At 35.0% G+C, this 12,270-nt stretch overlaps 1 protein-coding gene across 4 annotated transcripts in view; it reads right to left on the bottom strand.

Moving 5' to 3' along the window:
- LOC105232895 (solute carrier organic anion transporter family member 74D) overlaps positions 1-12,270 on the bottom strand; it is a 110,549-nt gene that overhangs the window by 43,668 nt on the left and 54,611 nt on the right. For all 4 annotated transcript variants that reach the window (XM_049459401.1, XM_049459400.1, XM_049459402.1 and 1 more), the window contains exon 4: positions 11,225-11,309. The gene's annotated coding sequence lies outside the window, so the exon portion shown is untranslated. The remainder of the gene's footprint in view (positions 1-11,224; positions 11,310-12,270) is intronic.

The raw sequence follows: 12,270 nt of genomic DNA, 5'->3' as shown, positions 1-12,270 counted from the left end.
CGAACTAGTCGATGAAAAGTCAGTTTCCTAAAAACTAATAGTTTTCAAGATATTACATATCGGTAGTACTACTCAAAAGCCAAGAAATCATAAAATTTGCCAGCCATAGGAGTTAGTAAGGGTATATGTGACCTGGTCTACGGAAAGGGGGCTTAGGTGTCAAAATCAAAACGACGAAACGAGTTGTTTATTTTTAACAGCTGTTTCCCAGAAAACTAGTCTTCGCACGTTAGCTCCCTTTTCGTAGACCAGGTCACTTATAAAGGTTCTTAACACATCCTTACTCTCCTACAGCAGTTAAGACTACGAAACAAATAAATTCAAATAATCAAAATATCGAGTTGTATGCTACGATTATACTTCAAAATATAAGTAACTGTAAAAATAACTACATACTAATTTATAAATATTTGTGCGCATGCGCAAATAACACTAGTGTGCTAGCTGGCATGCATCGTCATCGCCGTATGACATAATTAGTGAAAGTGAAATTAACTGAATGGCGACGACGTTAGCAACAAATACAACAACATAACTAGTACAACTATTTTCATTGGCTATGCCAGCGATTGACCATCACGACGCCAACACCAGCTTGTCGTAGCGCCATCAAACGCCTTAAGCATAGCCAAACACCAGTCTCATAAGGTTGCTTTTTGGTGTTGTTTGCTTAATACATATTTTATACGAGTCGGTATGCCAACGCGATGCTAATAATGAACAGTAAACCATATACAATTTGTATTAGCCACATACTGTAAATATTAGCAGGCACGTGTGTAGAAAGGTTTTCATTTAAGCTTCCTGGCGCAGCGCAATGAGCTTTAGCTTCTCAAAGAGGAATTGGAAATATTTTGATAATTTAGATATTTTTAATAGCAAAATAAATGAATAAAATGAGTTTTAAATTTTTGATTTTTTTTTTTAATTTTTTTTTTTTAATTTTCAATGAGATCATTTTATCGATATAAGTATGTATAATCACATATGTATAAAAACTTCTTCCAAAAAAATGTTTAAGTTCCATTTATTCATGCCACACTGTTTCGATTTGCTATTCAAACACTTATTTGCCTTTTGTTTTTGTTTTTTTATTGGCAATTTTTTTCATTTTTTCTCTTTGCAACGGCATTCACATTCATCAATGGATGCAACACGACAGTTGATTTGTTGCACAGTTGTTGAATAATTTGTTAGTCTTGTTGTTGCTATTGCAATGTCTATATCAGCGGCAACATTGCAGATCAATGCCATCGCCGTCAGCAACAGCTACAGCAGCAATCGCGGCAAAATCAATTCACTACACAACAACAACACAAATGCATACAAATAAATGTTTGCATTTTGTTTTTCGTTTTGTTGTTGTAATAGTCGCTGTTGGTTGCCGTTTATTCATGGTATGTAGTTGTTGTTGTGTCGTATGTGTTTTATCAAAAATGCCAAATGAAATGGAAATGAAATTCCGAATGAAAACGAAACTGAAAATAATGATTGCAAAATACACCGGCACTCAGCTATACTCCTATGTATATATGTACATACATGTACATTAGGGTGATTCAAAAAAATTTTTTTTTTTTTTTTTCAATTGGTACTCGCAAAAATAGGTTCCTAGACACCTCTAAGAAAGCCTCTCCAAATATGAGATTTTAATTGTAACGGGAAGGTCCTCCGCCTAACGGTTTCTATTTTTTCTTATCAGATAGAAAAATTTATATCTCGCTTCCAACTACTTGAAAAAAATATCTTGTTAATTAGGTTTTGTAGTATTGAATGCTCTAAAATATGGTCTCTTAAGATTTTTTCGTAAACCCAACCGTTTAAAAGATATTAACGGTTGAAATTTGACTATTTTTGGAAAAATTCTTTATTTCTTATTAATTTTATAACTCACTGAAAAAAAATTATTATGAATGATGAAACTCATAGTTTTGTAGGAAATTTACTGCTCTATAAAATTGGTCTACTGTAATTTTTCGATAAAGTTAAGCGTTTACGAGATATTCATCGTCAAAAATCAGTGCATATTAGGGTGGATCAAAAAAAATAAATTTTTTTTTCGTTTGGTACTCTGAAAAATAGGTTCCTAAGCACCTCTAAGTTAGCCTCTCCAAAAACCTATTCGTAATAATTTTTTTTCATTGAGTTATAAAATTATTAAGAAATAAAAAATTTTCCCAAAAATCATCAAATTTTAACTGTTAATATCTTTTAAAACGGTTGGGTTTACGAAAAAATCATAAGAGACCATATTTTAGAGCATTCAATTTCCTACAAAACCTAATTAACAAGATATTTTTTCAAGTAGTTGGAAGCGAGATATAAATTTTTCTATCTGATAATAAGAAAAAATAGAAAACCGTTAGGCGGAGGACCTTCCCGTTACAATTAAAATCTCATATTTGGAGAGGCTTTCTTAGAGGTGTCTAGGAACCTATTTTTGCGAGTATCAATTGAAAAAAAAATAAAAAATTTTTTTGAATCACCCTAATGTACATCTTTACATATGTACATATATACATACATTGGCATCCACGAGTGTAAAACGAAGAAAAAATAACAGCTAGATAAACAAACGGCTGTGCTTGGCAGCGAATGCACTACGATTGTAATATGCATACAATAACAACAAACAACGTGGCGAATGCATTAATTGCATTAGGGTGGCATAAAATATATTGAATTCATTAAAAGTAAGCTTTTTATAATAATAAACGATGGTGAACGAATTAATATTAAGAAATTTATAATTTTCACGGATTTTCCGGGAAATAGGAGTATTTTTAAACAGACAACAGTTGCAGCATCTGATCAAATTTGAACCGACAATTTTTTTAAGAGTATTTTTAAACTGATGAAAATAATGTTATACCAGCTGATCAAATTTGAACCGGATTGATCCATTTAAATTGGGCTTCGACAAATTTTTTTTTATAGGAGTATTGTTAAACCAATGAAAATAATGTTAAGCCATCTGATCAAATTTGACCCGGATTGATTTTTGTTTTTATTTTAATTTTTTTGCTTAAATTGGTACAATCTGTTTTATGTTCGTGTGACTTTTGATTTCCATCTGTCATTATTTCAATTATTTTATGTTTGACAGCAGTTTGCTTACGACGCGAAAGTTTTGATTTTTATTATTGAGAAAAATATGACAACGAATTTGCTTGAGTTTTTGTGTTTCCTTTGAAATCACGGCTACAGAGTCGTTGAAACTATTCAAAAAGTGTTTTGGAGAATCACAAACAAAATTATTTGAATGGCACGAAGCATTCAGTGAAGATCGTGAAGTTGTCGAGAACTTGTCGCATGCGAGTCGTTCACTTACCTCTTTTAACGAAATAATGACGATAACATTGGAAAAGTTAAAGAAACAGCGCTTGCAAAAAATCGTATATTTGGCATTACAAAGCCATTATCAAAGGATCTCAAAAACTTTTTTTTTATTGATTCAAGATATTATGGTTAATGTTTTGGTTTAATGCTTTGGGCATGAAGCATACCAATGCTACCAAAAGATCTGAGTCTCTTGCAAAAACGGCGTCGAGTAAAGGTCGCAAAAGAGATACTTAATAACGTAGCTGAGGCTCCTATATTCATCGAGCCCCTCACTACCTATCACCAGACTAGGTTTTATATAAATGACGTCGTAACCGAAGAAATCGCAATGCATTAAAGGCACTGAACACCATCCTCACAGAGATTTATTACAAGCGTTGGCATGCTTGTATTGGCTGTGAAACTAATTTGAAGGGCTTTATGAAAATTCGAATAACGTGAGAAAAGTAGATTAGCTTGAATATATTAAAGATTTGTATAAAAATACGTCAAGATATTTAGTTTTCTTGTCAGATGGGTCAAATTGGTTCAGACAGTATTTATTTCTTAAATTTTCATCTCAACATTTGTGTCTTGGTCAAGTGCGATTTGTCTAAAAGAGCAGCATAAAGTAAAGTTTTAGGATCCATCCTAGTGTACGTATACGCAACATGTGTAAGTATTTGTATTAGTATGTACATATGTACATATAATACATTAAAATTATGTGTAGGCTCATGTGAGACCTTTTTGATGCACTAATGCAGGGAAGCTAGCCGCAGTAGCCGCCTTACAAGTATACTCGTGTTGTTTGTAAGGTGCTGTATAAACATCACTGTGTGGGTGCATACTTTGCTGCTGTTACTGTTGTTGTCGTGCTGTGGCGCTTGCTTGTTGTTGACATAAGTAATGGGGTCAAAAGCAAATACGAGGCAACACTGAATATTTTAATACAAAAATGTCTGAAGTATATACATAAGTACAAGGTAGAACAACATATACTATTTACATAGAATTAAGTATACATACATATTTGTAAACAGTGTTTAAATCTATATTTTTTACAACAATAATAATTTTAATAAAATTTTGCATGGGATTTTTTTAAGGAATGACTTAAAAGGGGAGCATATACAAATTGTGGTACAAAACTTTCAAAGGTCAAGAGATCGTTCAAGACATGCCTCGTTCTGGACAATCTTCGACCTCTTCAACTGATGAAAATATTAAAAAGAGGAAAGACATGGTGCTAGAAAATCGTCAGGCAAATATTGGAGTGGTTGCAAGAGAGCTTGACATCTCAAGCGAGAGTTCGTTCGAATGATTTTGGTGGATATTTTGGTTATGAAACGCGTTTTTGCTTGACTCGCCCCGATAAAGCCGAATTTTTCTCAAGAAGAGTACGATTGTGATCAATGCGCAATGAATACCATCGATCAACCACTGTATTCACCAGATTTGGTTCCTTATGATATCAATGGTTTCGACATACGTCCAGATCTTTAAAAAGAAAATAACGTGTAATTACATACATACAGACATAAGTATATGGACAGTCAGACGGATAAGGCTAAACTGACTCAGCTTGTTAAGCTGATTTAAATATCAAATCCAAGTTTGAAATCTAATTTGATTTGACGCTACACAAAAAGATTATCACTAGACTCCAACCCTCTCCGAAGAGATATTTTTATATGAACATTTTTCGTATCGTATCAGCTTGCCAGTAGGCGTCCATTGTTTTTTAAGAGTGAACGACTATAAGTGAGGAGTTTTGGCTCTCAAAACCATAATTAGAACAATCTTTATCTTTAAATGCTGCAACTTTGAAATCTTGCAGTTTGGGAGCAACATTTTTTTATTCACGTGCACTGATAGCCCTTATCGTTTTTCTCGTTTGTACATACATTTATATGTATATATATATTATATTGTATATACATATATGTGTGCATATTTCAAAATCGAAATATGTATATTTACTAACAAAAATGCGCCTTAGCTTTCAAAACTAAGTATGCGTTGCCTGTAGATTGTTGTTGCTACAGCGGCGACCGTTAAATTTAATTGCTGTTGTTGTTATTAGTTTCGAACGAGTTGACGCGCCTCATTTAAATAATTTTTTATTTTATTTTATTTTTTTTTATTGCTTTTAATTATGTCTGGTGGCGGCTGTGTAAGTTGCACATACTGCACTCAGGCATACATATGTATGTACGTACGTACGTATATGAAATGCTTACATATACTTACATACTGACACATTTAATGCACATACATGTATGTATGTATGTATGTATGTGCAGCTATCTTTGAGCTACTTATTTTGCAATTGTGTTATCAGTTGAATTATAAACTTGTTTACAAATGCTGTTCAACATGTCGCAACTTTATTACGAGTCTTCGCATTTTTTGAACGAGTTTTTATTGCACATTTGCCTTGTTGCTGTTGTTGGCGTTGTTGGCGTTGTCTACTCAGCACACACATCTCTGGTGGATTTGCTGTAAAGATTGCCATCTTCGTTCGTTGTTGTTGTGCACTAAGTGATGTTCTCGCATTCTGATCTTTTTATTTAGTTTTTATTGCAAGTCGGCCGGCAAGTCGGTCGGCCGCAGTTGTGCACACCCTATATGCTTGCTGATGTATGTATGCAAGTATGATTTGTTCATATATGTACATACTTACTTGTCTAATACTAAGTTTTGCTGATTATGTAATTTTCTTAGAACACAAGTACATATATGTATGTAAGTAAATGCAGTTGTTCGAAGTAATGCCATGCTGCTTGGCGATTAAAATATTTTATTTGCTAGAGAGACAATACATTGTATGTACTTATGTATGCTCACATTGAATGCCAAATATCGTAATCTAACATTTATAAATTTACAGAAGATTAAATTTATGAAATAAAGTCTACTCATATTGAAATGAAACCTGATTTTTGACCATGATCAAATTTGACTCGGACTAGTCGTCTTAAACTGCCGGCGCAAACTGGTTAGCTTAGGCTAGGTTAAAAATCTCATCGGACAACCGCCTGTACGTTGGGGTACCTAAAACACCTCCTATGATTCATCATACAACCTATCATAACTTTGTTGAAACGACTAATGCCAGTTTATAGCCGAAACTGGTCCCTTAGTTTTTTTAAGATGTGACTACCGTGAGTTTTCAACCTCAGTCTTACAATGGAGGAGAAAGTGTTTGAATGCTTCCACCTTGCACTCTTAAAAACAACCTTGCCAACTTACGTCCGACAAGATGTTTAGCCTTACCGCGTGCCTATGGGACAATGTCCAGTAAAAACCGCTACGATTACCGCACGACGAATTTTGAGTTCGCACGTGAGGTCCATTGGTACAGTGCTAGAACGCAAGATGAGAATGGAGATCCAACTGGTACACATTCCGATGTGAGCGGAGTCAGAGAATGCTCCTTTGGCGGACTCATTGGCTTTGCAGTTACCGACGATTCAGTTATGACCGGACATCCATTTAGTCTGATGGCGAAGTATTTTAATGTGATTTCTAGTGAGTAAAGACATTTCTAGACTAGCTTTGACTGAACAAAATTTTCCATAGATTGGAACAAAATTTTTTATGTTCGTGTGAAGTTTGAGCTCCATATGTTAATAAGTGTTACCACACAAATTTTTACCATGAAAAAATTGAACACAGAGTTGTTGAAAATGTTCAATTTTGCGGAGTCTTCTTAGCTACGAACACAAGTATTCGAGTTGCGCAGAGCATTCAGTGAAGGTCGAGAAGTCTTCGATAACTTGCCTCATGCGAGTTTTCTATCATCCTCTGTTAATGACGATAACATCGAAAAGGTTAAGGACACAGTACTTCAAAACTGTCGTGTTGGCATCGAAGAGATAGCAGAGGATCTTAACATCTTTTACGGATCGCCTCAACACATTTTGGTTAAGGTTTTGGGTATGAAGGTAGACGCTTGTACCAAAAAATCTGCATTCTTTGCAAAATCGACTTCGAGTAGTGGTCGCAAAGCGATAATCACAACGTTGCTGAGAATCCTACATTCCTCAAACGCATCTTTACTGGTGACGAGATGTGATTTTATGCATATAACGTCGAAACTGTTCAAAAATCCAGCGAATAGCGCTTCAAAAAACGAGTCGAAACCGAAAAAAAAAACAAAATTTGTAAAATGTAGTTGATGCAGTCCGGGGCAAATTTGATCACATGTGGTACAACATTTGTCGCAGAGAAACTTCTAATGCGCTTCAAAAATGAGTCGAAACTAAAAAAAAACAAAATTTGTAAAATGTAGTTTATGTAGTCCGGGTCAAATTTGATCACATGTGACATAACATTTATCCTAGTGAAACTTCTGATACGCTTCAAAAATGAGTCGAAAACGAAAAAAATTTTGCAAAATAAAGTTAATGCAGTCCGGGTCAATTTTGATCACATGTGGTACAACATTTGTCGTAGCGAAACTTCTGATGCGCTTCAAAAATGAGTCGAAACTGAAAAAACCAAAATTTGTAAAATGTAGTTTATGCAGTCCGGGTCAAATTTGATCACATGTAGTATAACATTTATCGTATCGAATCTTTTGATGTTTTGATGATTCTTTGGGCTTTATGCGCATCAAAAACAAAATACATTCTATTATATAACGCAAACTAACTGCAGCGACTCAAAAGAGAACACATTAAGTAACTAAACTCTATTTTACCTAAGTCACTAACTAAAACCGCAAAGCAGATTACACAACTGCCTCACAAGTACTTGAAGCCTATTATATATTATATAGCAGTAGCAATTATGCATGTAAACTGACAGGAACTAGATCTGTGTGTCAGTTGCAATACAAATATTACTACTTGCCACAAACATGCCTACAGACATGCCACTTGATACTCCTACATGAGTGCCTACAATTTACAGACACATACATACATACACAACCGACGGCATGTGTATGTATGCGTAATTCATACTCGTGTAAGGCAATTTTTCATTTGACACATCGTTAACAATTGGTGGCAAATTGCTGACAATTGCATGCGGCTCCAGTGCGGAAAATCTAGTTTAGTAGAATAATTTGTATTGCGCTGCACTTACACACATATAAATACATATATATGCATATATGCATGTACATAAAGCTTGCCTACACTTTCAATTGTTGCACTGTGCGGTGATTGAGCGTGTGTCTGTGAGGGTGCGTGTGCGTGTGTGCCAATGGCAGTGGCACTAGTGACGCACTTGCAACATTTTCAACATTTGTCACATTTGCAACATTTTGCGTTGGTGTGTTGCTGCAGTTCGTCTAGCTGAGGAGTAGAGTATTATGTCAATTGCTGTTGTTTGTATGCTGTGGCACATAAATAAATTGAAACGTGGCAGGTTGGCTCACAATTCATCTCAAGTGATGGACGGCTGAATTGATTATAATGAATGTGAGAATGACAGCCGACAATTGAGCAAGTGAGTGAGTGATTGAGTGAAATACATCTGTGTGTGTGTATGTACATGTGTGTGATAGGCATGTACAGATGTGTGCAAACAAAGCTAATGAAATTGAAAATGGAATTGAGAATGAAAAGTGATGAAAATTGAAATTAGAATAAATGATGGAATATAATAAATTAATGCATAGATACTCACACATATGTATGTACGTATGTAGGTGAGTTAATGAATGATAGACAGCTAGAATAAGTGACTTGCGCGGCATGTTGATGCGATGCATGTGCGCCTTTGTTAAGAAGGCAAAAATCTCGGCATACAAATGTTTATGTGGAGGTCCTGATAAGTCAGTACTAATGGTTTTTTCAATAAGAAGGCTACAAAAAACGGTTTTGGATATCAATGAAATTCTTTATTCCTGTGGAAGTACATTCGAATTATGTATGGAACTCGATATCTTGTGCATGGCCACCAAGGGCACGCTTGCAGAAGTCCAGACGCTGAACCCAATTTTCGACGGTTTTCAAGCATAAAGCGGCCGATACCGCTGCAATTTCCCGTTCGATATTCGTATGAAGTCCGTCTAACATCGCTGGCTAGTTGGCATAGACCATAGGCTTGACGTAGCCCCACAGAAAATAGACTAACGGCGTCAAATCGCACGACCGAGCCACCAATTGACTGGACCTTTTCGTGAGATAACACATTCACTAAATTTAGTTTTTTATAGATCAATTGTGACATTCGCTGGTGGTTTGGGGCGCCTTTATGTTGGAACCACAATCCAATACCGGCAAAAATATTCAGTCATCCTATTCGCAGTAACGTGCCGGTTTTGATCATCACCGCCGATCCATAAACAGCACCAAACCGTAATTTTTCGGGTTGCAATGGTGACTCGTGGAGTACGTGTGGATTGCTGTCTGACCAATAACGATCATTTTCCTTACTGACGAAGCCACTCAGCCAGCACTGAGGCTCATCGCTGAGGATGATTTTTGGATAAAAACTCGGATAATTTTCAAGTTTTTGCTCCGCCCAATACACGAATATACGACGATTCTGGTGATTAAGTGGCCAAGATCTTTTGGCAAAATTACGTAGATGCCCAACGCTTGAGAACGACGTCTGAGAGACTGCTTGCGGTTTCAATTTTTTTCACTAGACATATAATTGTTGATCTGATAGGATGATTATGGCGACCATAAATTGGTTTTAGCGCTCTTAAAGATGAGGTGGCCACGCATGATGATTCACTGTGGGCAAAAATCTTACTGGCATCGTTGGAATACCGAAAGGAAACCCATTTTGAAAGATCATTTGTGCCTAAGAAAAGTGAAAGCGCGATTGGTTCGCTCAATATTTTCGAAAAACACCTTCGCTTAACATATGTGGGGCAATGCTTTCCAACTATCAGGATGTCATGAAACGTATTATTACTGGCGATGATTCTTGTATCTATGCTTTCGACCCAGGAACAGACGATCAATTGGCCGAAGAAGACACGTCAAATCAGGTAAAAAATCTAGGTTATGTTACGCGATTATAGCCGAGTTAACAGCAAGGCTATCGTTTTGTTTTCATTGGTACTGTTTTTACGTGGTGGGTCCTATACCCTGCGAAGGGAAGGTTTCGCCTTCTCACTTTAGCTCGCCTTCAAACAAATGTTCTTAGGCTACCCAGAGGATACTAGGTCAAAGATCGGAAGTCGTAAGCTGCTTGAGTAATATGTAAAAGAATCGTTTCTGGCCACTCCCAAGTGAATGGCGATCAGAAAACTTTCCTCACTTACGTGAACTTCTACACATGACTCCATCCTCCAAAAAACATTAGCACAAGTACCACCAAGGAGAATTACTTTGAGCGGTATGACATAGATTTTGAAGAATAAATTAAGAATTTTTAAAATTATGAACAAAGTTTTAATATTTTTTTTACTACTTTTAGCACTTATAATAGTTACTATACAAAGGTTTTAGAGTCTCTGTCGTCACCTTCTGCGGTTTCCTTAAAACCAAGAAGAGGCTCTACCATACTCTAAAGTATTTAGGTTTAATTGCTCATCAAGGGTGTTTTTTTGGCTGAATAATGCTTTTATCCAATTTCATCTATCATATAATAACCGTTTAAACTCTTCAGGTTTATAAACAAGTATTTTCAGACACAGATAGTGCAACTGAATTTCTTGACACGATCTATGAAGCATCTCTGCCTTAAATATAGCTGGTTGCAAGTCGAAGCCATGGTACTAGAACTATCTGTCTTCTATTCGTCATAATTGGCAATAACTTACAATTTTTGTTGTGAGTAGTTAGGTTTTAAATCCGTCTTACAACCACTATCAAATATGGTCGCTTCAAAATATTCCGAAGGCCAACAAACTGTCCTCGTATTTACATAACTCTGGTTTATAACATCATTTTCTATGTATATATGTTTATCGAGTGTTGGTAATTACCTTATTTGCATAAAAAACACTTCATCACTATTGGTGTTTTTATTATCATTGTTGTAGTTATGTGGCACAATTGTTATTAATTTAACTGAAATATAATAAAAGAAAACAGTGATTAGTTTCAATTGGTATTGCATAATAGAAGCTGAGTACTTATGTAAGATAAGCTTTTGTATAAAATTTTTAAATATTTAGGTCATTCTGGTATAGATGAAGAGAACAAAAATATAATAGTAAGCCATTCTGAAAATGAAACTATTTTTGAAAGACAAAGTGTTCGAAGAAGATTTCAGAAAAAATATTTAATATGAGACAAGGGTTGATTTGTTTTTGTATGAGAGCAAAAGTTATAGTGTTAAAAGATTTTATGATCATCTGGGGTTACTCCACAAGTCACTTCTTCAATTAAATATAAGTATATTAAATTATAAAATTATATATATACCAGAAAAAAGGCGAAAAAATGGAGCATTTATTTTTAAACGTCTTGCACTTGCTTGCAACACTGCAATATTTATGTAAACGCCTTCACCGGACAAGCATAAAATAGATGAGCTGTCTGAGTGTGGGGAAAAACTGGGTCAACAAATTTTAAAAATAGAAAATTACTGTTGGCACGAGCCTAAAGCCATTTACAAGGCAATTTAAATATTTTGGTGGAATAAAAACACAAATTAATTAAGAAAATGCATGAAAAGGTGTGCAGGTGAAAGTTTGTTTTGGACGTGAAATTTAGCTGTGAAACGCAAGGACACCATAAATTCTTATACCTTGTACCGTTTTATTATAGAACTGTTTTGAAACTCGAAAGAATAACTTGAAAAGGATTATTCGTAAAAAATTCGATTCATAAAAACTCATTTTAAAATCAATATTTTTTCTTTCATAAAACGACTTTTCTCTTAAGTAAGAAACTTTACATGTAAAGCATAAAATTGACAAGAATGAAGTATAATTTAGAAGAGATTAACAGACGTGTATATTAGAATACTAGGAGTTACTTTAGCAGACAGAAATGGAAAAATTTCATTCGCTTTCTGCACTTGGAA

This window comes from Bactrocera dorsalis, chromosome 5 (assembly GCF_023373825.1).
Source record: "Bactrocera dorsalis isolate Fly_Bdor chromosome 5, ASM2337382v1, whole genome shotgun sequence".
Taxonomy (NCBI): domain Eukaryota; kingdom Metazoa; phylum Arthropoda; class Insecta; order Diptera; family Tephritidae; genus Bactrocera; species Bactrocera dorsalis.
Note: the sequence above shows the minus strand (reverse complement) of the source record. Positions and strands in the feature narration are given on the sequence as shown.